At 32.7% G+C, this 20829-nt stretch overlaps 1 protein-coding gene across 2 annotated transcripts in view; it reads right to left on the bottom strand.

Moving 5' to 3' along the window:
• Positions 1–20829, bottom strand: part of LOC129216024 (protein disabled-like) — a gene marked incomplete at its 3' end in the record, with an annotated part of 164279 nt that overhangs the window by 99142 nt on the left and 44308 nt on the right. The window contains 1 exon segment of one of the 2 annotated variants that reach the window (XM_054850168.1): positions 8309–8413. 2 annotated transcript variants of the gene reach the window in all.

Here is a 20829-nt window from a genome sequence, read left to right as displayed (position 1 = left end):
CACTAGTTCCTATATTTCTTTAAGTTCCTATATTAAGATTTAAAGTTCTAAAATCGAAAATTATGAAACGTAAAATATAGCTAACACTCACACATTTTTTATGTGCCTTGAAAAGATACTTATGGTTATAAGCCTGAAAAGGCACATCTTTAGGCTTCTACACTGCCAACATAGGAAGGACACGATGAAAAAGATGAGGAACCAGATTCCAGATTAATCCCCCCCCCCGGATATTTTTTGAAATTGGTTGATCTATATAGGCCTAAGAAAAGAATCGGGACACAGGGTTCTAGTTCCCTTCCAAGCGATATTTTCAAAGTTGATGTCAAAAAACACAATTTTACAATTTTCGGTAGCGTTCATGAAGAGGAAAAACAAGGGGTTCCCCCACAATTTTGTTTTCTTAACTTTTTTTTTTTTTTTTCAAAATTGAAATCCATTTTAGTCTATCTTTGTTTACAATAGAATGTCCGGGGCACTTCCCAGAAATTCTCCGAAATGGGAAGTTTTAGAAATGCAATTTTAGGTTACCCTTAATAAATTAATATAATTTTATAGAACAGTATAGGGAGCTCTCTACAAAAACTTTTAGAGTTTGAACTATTAAAAAACGCAACACTATCTTTGGTCACATTTGAGAGAATAGAAGGGTCAGTGATTTCATTTGGAAGCATTTAAAAACTGAAGTATACTTGACCCAATTTTAAACTACATTTCGTTACTATAGGGAATCTGGAGACTCTCCTTCGAAATTTTCCGACATTGAAATTTTAAAAATATAATCTTATAATATGTTTGGAAACATTGAAAGGAAAAAAGAAAGGTTTCCCCCAAGATTTTTTAGAAGGGCACCGCGACCTTCCGCATTTAAGCTAACCTTCGACCCCTGTCCTTGAAACATCATTCTTTCGTTTGAATCATTTATCCGCAAGAATATGAATGGAATATATCTGAATGTTTTTTGCATTACCTTTAAAACTAAACATCAAAAAGCTTTTTAATATTTTAAAAATAATTACTATCGAAAACACTTGAACTTTGTATGTACCTAGTATACCAAAAAGTAAAAGAAGCACTTTTTTTATTCAACAAAACTTCTCTAACCTTTTATCCCTTTTATCTGAAAGCGCACTACCCCTTTTTTGGTCTGGAGGAAACACTCTAGTTCTCTCTGGGCATTTTTTCTGAAACTGAAATCAATTTTTGGCTATAGTGCAAATAAAAGCGTAACGAAGCTCTCCCATGAAAATTTCTCTAAGTGAAATTCTAAGCTATCGTTATTGACTTTAAGGGAATGCCTAAGGTTCTAAGATCGCCTTTGTCTGGCAATTTTTCGAAATTTAAGGGGGTCCGGAAAACAAATTGTCTCAAATTTTGCATTTTTTTTAAATATCATTTAAAAAAATTCTCTGTCTTTTTCTGATTAAAAGGACGTTTGAATCTTGTTTCTATCTTAATTAGAACGAAAGATATAATTATTTTTGTTGCATTCTTTTAACTAATATATTTAACTTTAAAACTTCAAACGCGTTTCTCTCCATGATGCAATTTTTCCCGATTTTTGGCATTCAAACTCTTATAAGTCAAGAACTGATAAAGATAAATCAATGAAATTTGGAGCATATCTTTTTCAAACAGTTTACTTTGACTTTTATACGATTGAATTTGAAAAAAAAAAAAAAAAAACATTACTTCAAAAAATATGATCTTTTTTTTTTTTTTTTTTTTTTTTTTTTTTTAAAGTATCTTTGAATTTTTCGAAATTTTCATGAAATATTTTCGATTTTTATTGAATTAATATTTTTTAAATCGTCGAATAAAAATTAAAACTTAGATATTTGTGCATAGTTTTTTGAAAAAAATTTGAAAATTGACCAAGAATATTTTGAGTTTTAGCAATTTAAAGCAACGCCATTTTTTTCAGAAAACAATAACTAAATTTAAATATATTTTTTAAAAATATTTATGTTATGATTTTGCGAATCAAACTGATGGTGAATCAGTGTAAAAAATTTCAAAACTCTAAATTGTTTAATACCATTTTTTTTTTCATAATGTGTCCCGGACCACCTTGAATCTGTAATACACAATTTCCTTCTTGGACCTTGATGCAAAAACCAAGAAACAGGTAAGTCCAGACTCACTCATTTTTGTAAGACCAATAAATAACATTAGTGTCCGATAGAAAGGCTAATATCTTTCCCACATTATTTACTAGAAAGCAGAGATCTAATCTTACATTTGTGACCCGTTGTTGCACCAATCGGAACAACCAATTCTCCACACGCAAACATGAATTTTTAAAATAGGAAAAGTTTGGACTTAACTCGTTCCTTCATCAAAGTCCCCAACCTTGTGCATGCCGCTGCTCATGTATCGACACCCCAAAGCATGGCCCACACATTTATAGCAGGTCCGGGGCCGCTTTGCCTATTGGTACAGGCCAATTGTTGTTAATAGACGTACTAATATAAGATTTTGAAAGCTCTTTTTTTGTCCCGGACCCTTTTTCAGGTCGCGTCGGACCCTAATTTCTCTGGCCCATTCCCGTTTCCTTAATGTGGGAGCCATGGACCCCAGAGCTCTAAAAACTAGAGAGAAAGTTGACAAAGAGAGGAAAGCATTCGCACCTGTGGACTTCGGCTATTTACTTTGACCCCTGGTGCTGAGGATGGGAGAAAAATAAACCTGCTTCCAAACACTTTTTCCCCATAGAGTGAACAAATTTCATTTTTTCTTCTATTATTACGCTTTAAAAAATGTTATACGTAAATTAAATGTATTAAGTTCAATAAAAAAAATTGTTTAAAGTGGCCCACTCGGCGGTTGGCCCAGTCGGGGATCCCCGACTAGCCGACCTGGCCAGTTCGCCCCTGTATATATATATATATATATATATATATATATATATATATATATATATATATATATATATATATGTACATACACAGGTGCATACTTGCAATTGCAAAAATGTTCAAAATCAGATGCAGAGTTAAGACAATGAAAATTTAAAGTAAAAATAAGTGTCAAAAAATACAAAATTTAACTTTTTATACGAGCCCCAGATCCTCAAATATTACTTAGAGAAATAATCTCCATTGAAAACTATTATTGACACAAGAAGCATGACATTAGTGCGATCAAAACTCAAAGAGATATTCAAGTTCAAAGTTTTAAGGGACCATACAGAAGATGAGATTAGAACTTATTGCCCTTTCAGAAGAATGAAAGGTTGTCGAAGAAAAACGAGGTATTCATATTTTTCATTGCTATTCAAAAATGAATGCAAATGTTATACCGTGATACGCAAAAACACGCTGCAAACCCTCGAACAACTTGAAAAACCACACTTTATGCACACATAATTTTAAACACTTGTTAGCAGATACATCCCCCCCCCAAAAAAAAATGTGTTATTGACGGCGAGTGAAAAGTGGTGTAGGTCACAAAACGCTGCGTATCATATGTAGGTGAATTTGGCCGTACTTATGTCGAACTTTTTGTGTTGGAATTACAGTAGAACCTCCATTAAGGGACACTTCCGAATAAGGGACACCTCTATTTAAGGGACATTTTTTCTGGTCCCAGTCCCTTTGAATAGGGACTTCTATGTATTTACCTCTAATTAAAGGACACTCTATTTTAGGAACAGTCAAAAAGCCCAAAAAAATGCAAAAAATATTGCATAAGCGCATAAGAAATAATAAATTTTACTGGAATTAAAGTGTCACTATTCCTCTAAAAAATTATTTGAGGTAAGTTTGACATACACATATGTGAAGGAAACCAGTAATGTATTGCGTAAAAAAACTTGCTGAAATTAACATGCATGATTTGTCCTCTCAACAATTTATTCAAGTAGGTTCAGGGCCGACGGAAAGTGCACAGCAGCAAATTAGCTTTGTATATAAAACTTAAAATTTGAACATTAATCGTAATTCACATAGTATCACATTGTAAATTACATGACGTAAAGCAAATATATGTAATTGAATTACTTCAAAATTATTTCTGTATGCTACAAAACTTAATCATTACAAAATTTTTGATTAAATTTTTGTTAATAAAATAATATAAACTTAGAAATTTGAATGATTGTGAATTTTATTTAGCATATATGAAAATTTTTTCAGTATATAATAATAAGTGTTAATAGTTAATGTTCATTGTGATATTATACTACTAAGTACACGACATGCATCAATTCATCCACCTCTGAATAAGGGACACCTCTATTTAAGGGACAAAATGTCCGGTCCCCTTAGTGTCCCTTATTGAGAGGTTCTACTGTATTTTACAATGGTGATAATTTCCCTAAATATAAGTTAGGGGACCTGGGGCCCATACAAAAAGTTAAAATTTTGTATTTTTTGACTTATTTTTATTTTTACTTCAAACTTTCAATACCTTAACTCTGCATATCATTTTGAATATTTTTGCAATTGGAAGTATACATCTAGGACTAATTGTTACAAAAATAAAGGTCTTGCAGGTTAAAACAGAAGACCTTGTATATCCTATATATATATATATATATATATATATATATATATATATATATATATATATATATATATATATATATATATATATATATATATATATATATATATATATATATATATATATATATATATATATATATATATATATATATATATATATATAAGTTGAAGAACAACTAATAATATTAAAACAGTTTCAACATTAAAATAACAACCTTTCAAATTGCTATGATAGGGGCTGTTCATAAATGTCAGACTTCTTTCCAAAATTTCTGACCCCCTCTCCGCACAAAGTGTCCAGTTCATCATGCCGCTCCGCCTCTTTGTCACATTGTTTTTCATAAACATTTTCTTACAAAAAAAAGCATGATGTCACAATTTTTGTTATCCTCTCCCTCACTCTTGTCACAAACTGTCACTCGTTCACGAATCCCCCTTCCCCCTTCGAAGCACGAGAGCCCTATAGAGAATGAAACAAGCTATTTTTTAAAAAAAATAAAACTTATCTATTGATGAAAATTTATATAGAAATTGAAAGTTGCAGGAAATGATTCATTAAAAACACAAATATAAAACTACTCTAGTATGAAACTTGAATACAAATAAAAAAAATGACATATGTCATAAAATATATAGATCTCAAAATTTAACACTTAAAAACACAATTTCCAAAATTGTCATCATAAGTGAAATTTATTACTTTGCCTAAGAATAAAATCGAGAAATATCATCCTAAAAGATCTTTCAGAAATCAGTATCATTGGTTTGCATTCGACGCGTAAAAAATTTTACTTGCCAAATAATTTAAGAAATGTTTGTGAAATAATACTACCTTTACTGTTTTTCTAACATTAGGAAATCATTAGGTAAAAAAAATCAAAAATGAAAATTCATTATTTTATAAAATGGTTACACAATTATCCAACAATGCTGAAAGTGCCTGACTTCTTTTTTTACTTCTACTTTTAAAAATACGAAAGCCATGTAAATAAACAAGATTCAACTACATATAACGATTTCGATCTAGACAACACTAATGCAGAACGATCTCTCTCTGTCCTTTGGATTTGGAGAAGTTTTCAATATTTAATCGAATTCACCCAACTTTGTTGAATTCCAAAGTTAAAATTATACAGGAATACTCCTCACTCAGGCCTCGTTTTTAGTAACGCCGTATATATGGACAATTTACCTGGTTTAGCTCAATTTTTTTCTCACATTTTCTGAAACTTTTTTTTTCAGTTTAAAGAACTTAAATAACTCCTGTATCTTTCGCAAAGATTTTATATACAGTAAAACCTGTAAAGTTGACCGCCCTTGTAAGTTGATTACCTGTCTATGTTGATCACCAATATGCATCAAATTTGGCTGAGAATCATATAACAAACCCTTTGTAAGTTGACCACCTGTCTAAGTTGACCACTAAAGTACTGCACCGCAAGTGATCAACTTACTCAGGTTTCACTGTATTACTTTCCTTCATTTCTTGAAAATGATAAATATAAGTCATGTATAACTTATCAGAACATTGATTTGCTGACTCTTATGGATTTTGTTCCTTCGCTCAAAAGATAAAAAAAGATCCTTGTTACACATAGGTTTATGCAATTTTCATTGTATCTTACGCCCTCGTAGAGAACTTCTCTCAGGAAAACTAGGGCTGTGGAGTCTGAAGGAAAATTACCAACTCCGATACCTTTGCCCCCAAAGCAACCCGACTCCTATTTCAAATCTGACTCTCTAGCCCTGGCAGCATTGAGGAATCGGAGGGAAAATGACAGACTCTGACTCTTGAACTTTAAAATCCTTCGACTCCAGACTCTGACTCCCTCACCCACAAATCACTCCTCCGAGGCCCTAGTTAAATACTTCTGTTTCCAAAAATACCTATGCGGGTCGAAAAATATGAAGGAGGGAAAAAAAGGTGAAAGAAAAGAACCATAAAATTGAAAGGATTGTCCATTTGAAAATGTTGTGTTGCTTAGCCTAAATTAATCGCAAAATAAGCCTGTTCATGATTAATTGATCCTGTTTTCCCTAACATCATTTTTAACGCTTGCTCTAAATTTGCATTTCTCGGTCTATTAAATTTCACACATTGATCTTGCGTTCCAATTTGTTTAGCTGATTTATTTGTTTCTGCCAATAATTTATTAGTTCTGAAAGGTTATAATGAAAAGAAAAAAAAAAAGAACATTTTGTACTTTACGAAAGAATATAAAACGGGGAGGTTAAAAAAAATACTTTGAGAAACGAAATTGCACTTTTATGTATGTAACTCCAAAGGTGGAACCAGAGACATTGAAAAAGTATAATGACTCGTGTTAGTTTTGCTGTTTCTCTCTGTTATTTTTATTGTTATTTTTATCATTGTTATCATTATTTTAAACTTTAAAGATCGGAGAAGTATCTCCAGAGCCCTAGAATAGTAAAAGGCGGTATCTGTAAAACTTTCTTTTTTTTCATTTGTATTTTCGTCATCTATTGTACTTGAGCTTTATTGTGCTGCTTGTACTGCAAGTTTGCTTATTTGGTTTCTACTGAAAATAAAGCACGAAAAAAAAAATGTCAAATTTCAGCATTTCACTATTGTAAATATTTAATCCAAAACGTGTTTCTTCAAATATTTCAAACTTTTTTCTGCAGATAATGTCCTTTACTTTTTCAGGGCACTATAGTTGGGACAAAGCTAATTAAGCAGCATTGTGAAGGCTAGGCTCCTAATCACACCATTACGTATTCTGCCAGGTTCGGTTTGCCCCAACTATGCGTGTTTTTTTTTTTTTTAAATCACGTTGTACTTCAATTTCAAAATCACTTATGGAAAGTAGCACTGATTTTCACTTTTTTCATGCTCTGACACGTTATTTTTAGGAAAAGTGTTAGAAACTTCAATGAGAAAAAATGTATAGGAGTTATAGCAATAACAACACGCATGATTTCACACTTCGAGAAGAGTATTAAAGAAAGAAAAAAAAGTATTTTAAAAAAATATAAAAAAGAAAAATGATAGAAAAAAAAAAGAATGCAAATAATTTTGAAACAAAGCAAACTCTTCATTGAAACCTCAAGAGAACAAAGCATAGGGATGAAATAAACTTTTTTAATTGATAAATACAACAGGTAGCAGGAGGCTAATTGCAATGAAAAAGCAAAAACATACACACAACTCGAAAGCAAAACAATTCACAGGGATTGATAAAATTTCGATTTTCTTAAAACTGAACTAAATATACGACACAAGGCGGTGAATTTGACTGTCCCTAAAGTCATACAGAATATATCTCGATTTCTTCCGAATTAGATAAAACAATCGTGGAAAAAATCACAAAATACAATGAGTTTAAATAAAATACATAAAATGAAAATTCTTATTTAAACTTGGAAATGATAAATAAAAATACTTAAAAGATACGCGATCATTTTTCCAGCATTCTAAATGATTGTGAAATGTAGTTTTCTTCAGTACTTCAAAATGTATAACAGTTATTCAGCTGAAGAAATGTATTCTTTGTATAAAAATAATTCAAGATGAAATTTTCGTCAAAATTTGCGGTCGTTACAAATATATAATTTCATTTCAGATATTTCAGTAATATCGATTATAACCATTGTTTTTTTCTTTTTTAGAATTTAAAAACGTTTCATTTATGTTTCAATAAATCATTTTGCATACTGCGTATTACCAAAGAATACATATAAATTAGCATATTAATGATTTAAAGAAGCAAGCATAGCTAATAATTTAAAAAATATTAAATGAATTGTTGTCGTTTATTTATTTGTTATATATGGCTTACCTTACTTTTCGGTAACAGCAAAAAATTCCAAAGATTCCACACTCAGAGGGTTAAATCCCTTGTCGTCAACACATTCACAATACGCGCAAACTCTATTCCAGTAAGAATCCCAACTTTTGCATCAGAAAAAAAAGGTCGCCCCATCCACACACATGCGAGCTATCGTGGCTAATAAATATATTCTGCCTGGTAGAGACAGGACAAAAACTAGTGAAAATATGCCCGACCGCACGCCATTCAAAACCGAACAATAAGTCTGTGACGTCACGGATGATGAGCGCTTGACCAACCAGAGATGGAGGAGTCGTACAGCTCGGGAGAGCCATTTTGGGTCATCCGTAGTTCGAGCAGAAGTTTCTTCAAATTGCATCGAGTTTTGGGTGTATACAAATGCTGGTCACAATTTAAAAGAGATGCGTATCAAAATTTACATTTTTAAGCTAAAATTAACATTTAAATAGAAAAAGCCTCTAAAAAGTGACAAGGTTGGATTTTTTGAAATTTATTTGTGAACATTGATTATATTTCAAAAAAGTGACTAGGTTAGTGACTTTTTTTGTTTGAAACAAATGAACAAAAACGAAATCGAAGCTGGTATAAAGTAAATGATGCAAAAGTTAAGTAAAAAAATGTTTCCAATAGATAAGTGCTTTGACATATGTCCTGGCCTTACTTGTTGAAAAAATATTTATTTTTCCTTTTATACAATAAACACATGTAAATAGGTTCAATTCGTGGAACTTTGAAATTTGTAAAAAAAAAAATCGTTCACTTCTCCACTTATTTCAATGTAACTCAATCGGTACATTTTGCCCATAAAACTTAAGCACCCAAAAAGTATCCAATATTAAACATTCTAACATTCATTCTCGTGGAGTATTGTTTACCTCACAAAAGTTAAAATTTCAATTACCTGCTTTTTTTTTTGGAAAATTGTCAGAAAGAAAAGATTGCTTTAGCTTATAGATATTATTTTACTTCTAAAAATAGTAATAATTTTGTAAAGAATACGTTTCGTTTGTTTTGATTTTCATGAAGGATTTGACTTTTTAAATTTTATGGAGAGTTTACTTTCTGTTCAAAACGTTAAAGAGTACATTTTAGGATCTCATCCAGTAAAGGCTTTAAATTACTTTTCAAAAAAGCACCATTTCTTTAAACTTTAATAATTTAAATCTTGCTTTACTCCGTTTAAGACAGCCTCGTAGCGAGTACTTTTTCAAGGGGTGTTCGGGCATTAAAAACAAAAGCACTTTAAAATATGAATAGAACCACTCAAAGTTTGATTTTAATTTTTCATAAACATTCATGTATACACATAATTGATTAGATAATGTAAAACATCTTTTAAGTACAAGAAAAGCACTTTGATTTTTATTGCAGAAATTTTATTTTGAACAATAAGGGAGGGTTCCGGGTCCAAAGCCCACCCCTTTTTTTACGCCACTGGCTTTGGAACAAAGCTAAAAATGTATATATATCATTGAGGGAGAAAAAAAAACAGATGAAAACTTACTGCACTCAATTTAATTAATAGTTGAAGAATAGAAGCAATAAAGTATGAGTTGAGAAACCACTTACCTAGAAGAAAATAAAACATAAAAGTTAAGTATTAATGCCCAAAAACTGAAATAATATAAAAAAAGAATTATGCATAAATAGAATAATTTGACATTCAAAGAAGCAATTGCAATGAATATATCACTACAATACGTAAAAATCAAATAAGGCGGTAACCTATAGCGAATTTAAGAAAAGATAACAATTAGATACACTCAAAACTCAATCAGAAGGAACAACACATAGATCTGATTTTTATCATTGCTAAAAACAATAATTAATTCAAGTTAATTATAAAAATAATTTTCATTAAAGTTAACAATTTCCTGGCTGAACATAGAATTGTAGATTTTGAGCGTTTGAAACTTTAAGGAAAAAAAAATATCAAATGGTTTTTGAAGCTTTTCTCGAGTCAAGTAACGAATTTTAAAAAGCCTTTTTTTAGTTGGAGTTGTAAAGGTAACGAATATGTTTTGGTAAACCAAAAAATGGCTGGGTATGGTAGCGCGGAACGTGGTCGCTTGGCGAGATCGGAGGTAACTAATGAAGTTGCAGATTATTTAATATTTTGATTTTAAGTTTCAATTTTATTTAGCGGCTTTTTCAAACATATTTGGAGGATAAGTTTCAATCGTAATTAAAGTTTTAATGTTTTTTTTTTTTTTTTTTGGCCCAATTTATCTCGCTACATTTTTTATTTTAATGGATTTTTAGAATGGTTTTAGCACTAAACTATAAACATACATATGGTAACTTGATATTATGTGTGTAATGTGCCCCACTACCAGTATTGTTTAATCTGATATTGAATGTAAGCAGGGATTTTATTAAAGCTCCGATAAACGAATTTCACGCACTGAAAATTGGAAATGCGCCTCAAAAATTTAGTCAAGCGAATTTTCACACTTTGTGATTAAAAAAAAAAAGTCATCGTGGAAAATGAAGGGGAAAACCGGAAGTTGAAAAAAAAATATTACATTTGAGAGTTTCGTTATTTTTTAATCGTAAAATATTATTTATTTTAGCATTCTAAATATCGTCGCCTCAGATCAATAGTAGGATATTTTAGTATTATTCCTGGGATTAGATGACTTAGTGTTGCTCTGAGGCGACGATATTTAAATTCAAAATAGTGTTCAGTTCTTCCTTTCCGGCTGCCTTACATTTCATCTGTAGAAAGTTTTTTAATAGAATAAGATTTGCTATAACAGCCTTTACTTTTTTTCGTTTATTTCACTCCTTCAAAATGAATTTCACTCCTCCAAAAAATATCAGGAAGTAATATAAGAATGAGGGCTTTCACGGCCGGTGCGAATAATGTTGTAAGATTCCGGGCTGTTGGGCCGAGGTCTGAGTGTTACTAACAACACTCAGACTACGGCACAACAGCCTGGAATTTTACAACATGATATCAGGGAGTACTTTCACGTCTTGAAAAAAGTCTTAGAAATACACTGGTGTGCAAAAATTAAGGACGAAGTCGAAAAATTAGCATATCAGCTGAACGAAGAGGCAGAGCGGACAGAAAGACTAATCAGGAGATTAAGTAAGGTGATGTACGGTAGCACATGTGCAGATATGTAGTCAGACGTAATGGGGGAGTGTCTGAGTAGTATAAAGCACGTTGTCGGTGTAAGATCAGTATTTCTGGCAAAGAGATTGCACGCCGTATAGCAGTTAAAGTCATACCGAGTTGCTGCCTCGGCGAGAAATGGCGAATAATCAATCTGTTAGATGACATCTGGATGCTTTTACCCGAGGTCGAATCATTGGGAAGTTGGAGGGAGGCCGCAGTGTGACAAGTGTGGCTGCAGAGTTCGTAATTGCTCACAGCATTGTTTCACGACTTTGGAGACAATTTCAAACTACAGGAACAGCTATCCGGGGGTTCAGTAGTGGTCGTCCACGAGGAACTACACCCGCAGATAACCGGTATATTGTCTTACAGGCCAGAAGAAACAGGCGGCAGACAGCGGGAGAAATCGCTAGACAAACGACACAGGTGACTGGACGACCGATATCGCGTTTTACCGTGGCCAGAAGACTGCACGGTGGTGGTCTGTTTGCACGACGCCCTATACGGTGTGTACCTCTAACGCTTGCCCATCGGAGAAGGCGTTCTCTGTGGTGCAGGGAACCTCGGAATTGGAGAGACAATGAATGGGGACGAGTACTCTTTACAGATGAGAGTAGATTCAATCTGAGTAGCGATTCTCATCGCATACTCATCTGGAGAGAGCGGGGAAGCCAGCAATCATCCCTCGAACATCATTGAAAGGGACAGGTATGGAGGTCGCGGTGTTCTCGTTTGGGGAGGCATTATGCTTGGTAGTCGTACAGACTTTCACATCTTCGACGCAGGTTCAGTCAACGGGACCCGTTATTGTAACGAGATTCTTCTTCCATATGTGCGTCTTTTTAGAGGCGCTATGGGTCCGCAGTTCCTTTTCCTGGACGACAATGCACCATGTCATCGCACAGTAGCTGCCGAACAGCTCTTAGAGAGTGAGGATATTGAACGTATGGATTGGCCGGCACGATCTCCGAATCTCAATCCCATCGAGCATGTATGGGATTTTCTAGGCAGATGCTTGGCAGCTCGTACCTTACCACCAGTAACCATTCGGGAGCTTCGATTGGCGCTGCAAGACGAATGGGCAGTAATGCCTCAACAACTCATTGACACCCTCATTCTCAGCATGGGCAGACGCTGTGAAACCTGCCTAGCAGTCGGGGGAGATCATATCCCTACTAAAGACCGGATGTTTCTTGCTGGACACCCATCACAGGGATGTTTTGGCCAGTCGCATTGCGCTCCATGCTACTTTTTTAATAAAGCTTCTTTTTATCCCTCTGATTTCTCTTTTATTAGTAAGTGTTGCTTACATTACACATGTCCTTACGTATTGGGGATCTTACGATATTAAATGTGTTGATTTGGAAAGCTTTTGTACAAAGTTATATTGAAAAAACCGTCTGGTCCTTAATTTTTGCACACCAGTGTATCTCTAAATTTAAGCATGCTAAATTACTTTTCTAAAACCAAAGCAAATTTTTGCGTTAAATATTTATTTTTATGTCCGTTGAATGTTACACTTCTATTTAGTTTTCACGTAGAAAATGAAGCTTAAAAGTGATATGTTGCAAAAAGTTTTATCCATTTGATTTTTTTTTTTTTGGTAATTTTAGCAATCCTCGTATATTGTTTCAAAACAACTGATTTATTTGGCGTTTAGCATTTAATCTCGTCTAATTTAAATAAAAGGTTTGAGGAAATTAAAATAAATTTTGCATGTATTTGCGACGTTTAAAAATAATTTTCAACTTTCGAGGCTTCAGCAACTATGCCTTTTTTAGCAATGCAAAATGTGATATCAGTATGATACGAACTATCTAGAATAGTTAGTAAGAGAAAAAATAAATAAAAAAGGTTATCCAAAATTACCTAACAATGCACAATGAAAGTTGCTTAAGTTATAGATAAGAAATATAAGCGATAGTCACTTAACTGAAAGGTAGGAAAAATACGTTTTATAAATGCCTATTAAGAGAAAGTGGAATTTCTTTTAAAGAACTAAAGAAATAAATGAACGAAAACGTTCAAATAAATAGAAGAGCGATATTTGAAAAGGAAAAAAAAATGAATAGGACTAACTAATGAATTATATTGCTTCAAATGTGACTGTTTATTCTGTTTCTTTTAATTATAAGAGCAATTTTTAATTACAGAATTAGTGGAATCAATGAACGTACTATTTGCAAAACAATGTGCAATATTGACGTGGGCAGGTTAAGGGCAGTAACTGCATTTTTTTTTCATTTTTCTCATTTATTGTACGCTAGCTTTATAGTACAAACTTGCTTATTTATATTTCCGCTGAAAAAAAGGCAGAAATATGCGCCTAATTCCAACATTTCCCTATCGTTAGTATTTAATACAAAAGGCGTTTCCTCAAATATCTCGAAAACTCGTTCTTGCAGATACTGCCGTTTACCTGCACACGGCAGAATAATAAGTGGAATTAGTCGTTACTTTGCACCAGAACATAAATGTTCATTTTTTTAAAACTTTTTGTCACAATTTGCAGGTAAAATTTTCGCAATCAAAAGCAAATTTTCTTAAAGCCGATTTTGCAATGAAGGTTTTTGTAAGCTGACAGGCTTCATATTTTGTAAGAAATGACCATGATTTTTTTTTTCTTGTCAACGAATATCGAAAACAATTCAGACGGGTGATAAGAAAAACTAAAATAATTGATTCTTGGTTACTATATAGTGTAGAGCATGACTTTTTACAGGGATTTGCGAATGGTACATTACCGTCAAGGAAAACGAAACGTAATTCTTTTCAGAACTTATGAAGTAATGACCCTTAAAAATTATTAAATTGATGAAAAGCTCTTTTAATGGCGATTCAGAAGTGTATAACGAACAAAAGAAGCAATAAATATTTGCCAACAGCAACGAGACAATGACGAGTGTAAGGGAAATATTACTGATTCGTGACTTAAGGATAAGGAACGAAGGAAAATGTACCAATTTGAGAAAATGACAGTAAAATGGATGTTTTCGTCAAATGAATAATGTACAGCATTGTTCGAATAATTGTCATTCCTACGTACATGAGCCCTTTTAAAATTAAGTGACGTTAAAATAGAATTTAATGGTTGTCTTGAAAACCAGAAAGTATGTTTTAAGAAAAAAAAAGTTATTAGTTATTGATAGATATTTGTGAAAAAAAAAGCTCACTTTTATTCTTTATATAATGGGATTGGGAAGATTATTTAAAACCAAGGGTTCTAAGGGATGACCCTTAGAGCCTACGGGTCCTCCCATATTGAAAATAAATCAGCACTACTAGTAACAATAGTAAATTAATATATGCTACTAGACAAAAAAAATACAATAAAAATAACAACAACAATAAATCTCAATAATATAAAAAAATCATAACAATACAAAACAGAAATATTTAACAATAATAAATAACAATAAATAATAATAATAACGAGAAAGATAATGAAAGTACAAGGTTTCCTATAAGTTATCTCGTTCAGGATTTCCTTTTGTATATGGGGCATTCCAAGGTATTTTTGACATTTATGTAGAGTCCGTAACGTGACCTTTTTTACCATAACTTTTTAATTTACCGTTTAATTTGCAAATTATTTTAATTTGAGCTGGTGTGTTGGTAGGAAAAGATCAAAATAAAATAATATGCTAATCCAACAGTAAATTAAAAAGTTATGGCAAAAAAGGTCACGCTACGGACTCTACATAAATGTCAAAAATACCTTGGAATGCCCCATATATGATTGATATTCCATCCAAGGACGTCCGAACTTTGTTTTTTTAGACGAAGGAGATTCTCAGTTTGCCGAATGAATTTTACCGAATAAGCAAAACATAAGCACACATACATACGTCCAATGAGAAAAGACATTAGGCACTTTGGAAAGAAAGAAATTCATATTTCAATACGTGAGAAACATTTTGCCGAAAAAAAATCTCCGCAAATCCATCTTGCAATTTGAGCATAGGGGCTGCACATACACAATGCTACATTTAGTTCAACATTTTTGACCCACCCCTTGTCACAAAGTGTCATAATTCATCATACCCCCCATCATCACATGCGACGCTATATTTTTGCAAACATATTGCCATAAAAAGGTTTTCACTTCAACTAAAATGTGTGATGTCATCACCAGGGCTGCGGAGTTGGAGGTAAATCACCTACTCCGAGTCCTTTACCCTAAAATCAGATCGACTCCTACTCTGCAGTCCTAGTCATGACCCTTTATTCTTCCTTTTCATAAACTGTCACAATTTCACGAACCCCTCTTCCCCTCAAAACGTGGCATCATTTATAGACGACAAAATACAACCATTTTAGAATGTGTACTAATTTATGCGTGCTTTTTATTTTCTGCTTTAAAATGTCACAATATTGAAGATAAAGATTAAACATTAAACAGAAAAGTTTTCTTGGACTTCACGTTCGAAATGATTTGCCTTGAAGATCTCGAGATTCGTTTTCCTCACGGCTGTTTTGCTTAGAATTCGAAGACCATGAAATTTATTCTGGCGTAAACCCGAAAGAAAAATAAAACCGGCTGACATTTTTACGATTACGAGCCCATTTAATGGTAGTAAAGCATAAAATAGTTACTAAAATGTCCTGTCTCGTAAATATAAGCTGAAATATTCCGAGTATGTAAAAGCGGAACGCTTGGAGTAGTGTAGTGAGATGGGTATGGCAGTAATCCAATGAGCATTCCATTTGCTTTTCAGGATAAAACATCAAAATATTCAAATAATGCAGTAGAATGGATTAAGAAAACATTCAATGCATATAACTTGCAGTTTTTTTTAATAAGAAGCATTGGATATTAGCAGTGCATTCCTACAAAAACATCCGTGCAATAAATAGCTAACGCTATTATATTATTATTTTTATGCCAACTTTATGTGAGAAATTACTTAATTTTCTATGTTAATTTTCAACATTTTATGTCTAATATTTAGTGATGATCCACGTGCTTTTCAAGTAACAAAAGTTAGGATATCGGCAGAAGAATTCCTTTACTTTGTTTTGATGTTATTCAAATAATTCTAGACATAGGAAAATTAATAATAATTATGATCATATCTTACTGTTACTTCAAACAGCTAGTTTTTCTTTAATATCGAGTCCACGTATTTAAATAATAATATAACTTCCAACATTGGTTTAAAAATATTTGTTTTGAGTGCAAAGAATTAGCGTATAGCAAAGCTATTTTTACTACCCAATAAAGGATATAAAGTTTTAAAAAGGCTGTTTTAGAAGGAGCCGGTTTGATTGTGTTGGTTTATTGCAAAATGATTGATAAATAAAAAAAAAAAGGAAACAAAATTAAACAACGATTAATGAATGACTCACGCCACATACTAACAAAGTAAACACAGATTTTGAATCAAGCTCAATGCTTACAAAAGGGTTAAACTATTTAAGTTATTTTTTTTAGCCGGAAAAGATCTCAGAATGAGAGGTAGCTCCGTTCATGATGCGTTAAGGAAGAATAATCTTTACATTGAAACATTAAAGTAAGCAAGCAGAAAAACAGGAAAATGAATTAAATCTCGTTACCACTCCCCGAGAATCCCAGATATGAAAACGAATGCAGTGAATACGTTAAATATCTTTCCCTTAAAAAACTGAATGTCATACAGAACAACCCCAAGTTATAAGAAAAATTTAAGTTGCTAACAAAGCAACTCAAATGCAATAAGAAATACAGATCATTTACACCTTTAGGCCTCCCACACTCGGCGCAACTTAGTTGAATCAAATTTCGATCTGGTAGTTACAAGAAAGTGTAAATTGGTAGAAAAGTGAAGTAATTGCCCGGAATCCTTCATGCGAATCAACTCATCAAGTACACTAGGAAGATGTGCCGCTACCGTTCTCATCCCGATGAGTTAAATCAACTGTTTAGTTGATTCAACTCATTGGGACATTGCCAAGCGTTCATTCTGCACATGAGTTAACTAGTTGAGTCCATACTATTCAGTTTCAACAGCGTTGAGGAGCAGCTGCTCAAATCAATTCGGCTTATTAGAAGAATAATTGATTCAACTAAGTTGCCCTATCTGAAGACAACGAAAAATGTAGTCAACTAGTTGAGAGGCATTTTTTTCGAAAGTTGATTCAACTAAGTTGCCCTGTGTGAAGACAACGAAAAATGCAGTCAACTAGTTGAGAGCCATTTTTTTGAAAGTTGATTCAACTGAGTTGCCTCATATGTAGTAGATCTTAAAAATTAATATAAAGATGAAATGATCTCTCACAACCTACAGGCTCATTTTAATAAGAATCTTACACTAGTTCGAATAATGGCATGATATACCATTCTGAATTGTATCAAATCGTGTGACATGACGTCATTCAGAATAATGGCAAAGCCGAAGACTGTTCTCGATACTAATGCATTAATTTCATGGGTTACAAATTCTTTTTTCTAAGAAAGCAAAATCAGTTTTCTTACCAGCTCATAAGACTACACTACACGCGGTATAGATTTAATATTTCAAATTTGTAACGTGTTTTTGAGACAAGCTGTCGCAATAGCAAATCAATATACGTAGCTTATAAGTCGTATTTATACTAATAAAGTTAATAGGCAAAACTTTCACATCTAAAGTAACGATAAGCGTTTCTTGCGAGCAAAAAGACGAAACTAAAGCATGAATCGAGGCATTGAGAAGCAAAGGGATGTATAAGAGGACATTTTCAAGTTTTGAGTAAAAAGCGTTTAAAGTTCCGGTCCTAGGCTTTCATTGAAAAGTTTTAATAAATCATGCTGTATATAAGAACTTATCAGGGCTACCAGAAATATCTCTTGCCCCAAAACAGAGGAGAGGTTCGCCTAGTATTTGTACTGGTTATCTCCAAATTTTTAATTTTGGTGCTTACATCTCTTTGCTTCTCACTGCCTCAATTGAACATGCCTGAATTTCTATGTTTCAATTTAAATATGGTTTTAATGGTATTTTAAATGGTGTTCTAAGAAACTACACGGGAAAAAGAAACTTCCGCAGTCAAATCAAGCGAAACTGACACTCTAATATGAAGAAGAAATTCGAATAATACGGTTGAGATGTGCTTCAGCAGTTCCCGACCAACCGTTAAAACATGTAAACAGATCTCTCAGTCGATTTTTATCTTCTCTTGTCATGGTACAGAAGCTCCGTTTTCCGGTACGTGGAATATATTGTTTAATTTATAAACTTTGATGTACTTGTCTCAATATTCCCTGTTACGGTTTTTCATGGAGTTGCTGACGAAAAAAAATTGTAAGTAATTAAGTAAAAGATTGGGATGCTGGATCAAAGTTAATGACGGAAAGGTTACAAGCTAGGGCCTGCAGATCCCGTAGTGTTTTTCGCTTCGGAATCTTCGGGAAAATTGTAGTGGATCATGCATAAAAATAAACTGTTTCAATGCCATGATCAGAGATCAACAAAAATTGTAATCTTAGGAGCCTGGAAAAACTTTTAGGACAAATTATTTCTTAGGGTCTATAAGAGAAAGCAGGGTAACATGGCTTCTGGAAGATTCTTTCTCTGAAAGAACTAGTGATCAATGTGCGTTTTTCAGTATACCGGAACTTGTCTGGTCCTGGCCATAAGTAATATGACATATTTTAAAAGTCAGAAAATTACATGCTTAAAGCAACAATTTTTAGATGGCAGTTGTTACTTTTTTACGCTGTCCAATGAATGAACACATCCTAGTGAATGAACGGTCAATACTTTTTTCTCTCCACAAACTAGAAATTAAAAGTTATTCTCAGATGAATTAACATCTCTAACTTCTATTTGTACAATAACAAAAAAGAAAGGACTAGAAAATGTTGTTTGGTCACTGGTAAAACGCATTCATTCAGTGAGTTGCTGCACCACCTTTCGTTTAATCCCCCCAAGTTCGTCCAAGTTTTTCTTTTTCGATTTTTTATTACGACTTTGTCATACAAAAATGCCAGTCTTTAACAATATTGTGTAATTTTCTGAAAAAGGAACTTGTTCTTCGGTACTTGATTATTTATTGGGCAGATTAACCTAGTTCATTTAAAGTATTGTACCGATTCAAAATGTTTAGGGGAAAAAAAAAAAGAAAGCAATTAATCGATATTTTTTTCATTTATGTCTTAATTTTATTAGGGTCAACCATATGTAAACTGTAATTGATCATATATTTCTTATTTTTTCGTTAGGTCTCTGCGACAGTTTTAAGCAATTTAGAATCACTAATAACAAATGAAATGAATAGTTAGCTTAGCAGAATTCTTTTTCCTTTATGAGGGCGTCGGGAATTCTTTTCTCTCAGGACTCGATTCGGGTACCAATGGCCTTGGATACCAATCATAAGTTATTTCCATGAAAGAACAGCAAGATGTCTCATTCGTTTGAACAATGGTGTAAACGTTGAACATAACGCTGTCATGATTTCAATTTTTTTCATCTCCTCTAAGCAAGGAGTAAGGTTTTCCATTTTTTACAAAAGAGTACTGTTTTTATTTTAGTCACTCGGGGCTTGGCAACCTGCGATCTATAAAGATCGCAGATAGCCATGCTGAGGGTAAAAATATTTAAAATGTCTCCATTTTTGACTGCCCTACTCATTTTTCCAAAGTATTATTGCATCTATTGACCTAAAACTCAAGAAAATCTTCTGCGGCATTGCACAATGCATACATATCTAAAATTAAGAAATTAGAATGGGAAATAGTATTTAAAATAGATTTTTAACCTCTTTAATTCCAGAAGGGTTTTTTACGAATTCCTTTTTATGAAAAAAACTGGCAAAAAAAAAAAAAAAAAAAAAGATTCTTGAGCAGAAAATGGAGATGCAAAATTTCCGGAAATTTGTCGGATATCTGGAAATGAAAGTCCCTTTCCGGAAAATAAAAGTTTTTTTCTGGAGGTTTTCTCAAAAAAGGTGGAAAAATTATTATTTTTTTTTTACGAATTAATATGAAGTTTATGCAAAACTGAAAAAGTGCTAAATATTTTAAAATGTATGCCCTCTGTAGTATAATTCCTTCATAGACTTTTACTATGAAAAAAGCTTTTCTGTTTTCTACCTGCCGGTTGATTTTCAAGTTCAAAGCACCAAAGATTATCCAAATTAGTCAAGTAGCAGTCGGCAATTAATTTTGAGTAGAGCGTTATTTTTATAAATTGTTGAATGAATTTTTTGACATTTATTTCCGTTTATTGTGAGATTTTAAACAGGAAGGTATTTTTATTTTTCTATAAAAAGTTTGTTACATGCATTTTCATTCACGTGTACACATATATAAACACACACATTAAATGAAAATATATTAAAATTTTAACTTAAACTTTTCCACTAATTCATATTTTCTCCTGCGTATGCATTTGCAGTTTCAGTGCGAAAAGTAGCAAAAAATACT

Source organism: Uloborus diversus, chromosome 2 (genome assembly GCF_026930045.1).
Source record: "Uloborus diversus isolate 005 chromosome 2, Udiv.v.3.1, whole genome shotgun sequence".
In the NCBI taxonomy this organism is placed as follows: domain Eukaryota; kingdom Metazoa; phylum Arthropoda; class Arachnida; order Araneae; family Uloboridae; genus Uloborus; species Uloborus diversus.
Note: the sequence above shows the minus strand (reverse complement) of the source record. Positions and strands in the feature narration are given on the sequence as shown.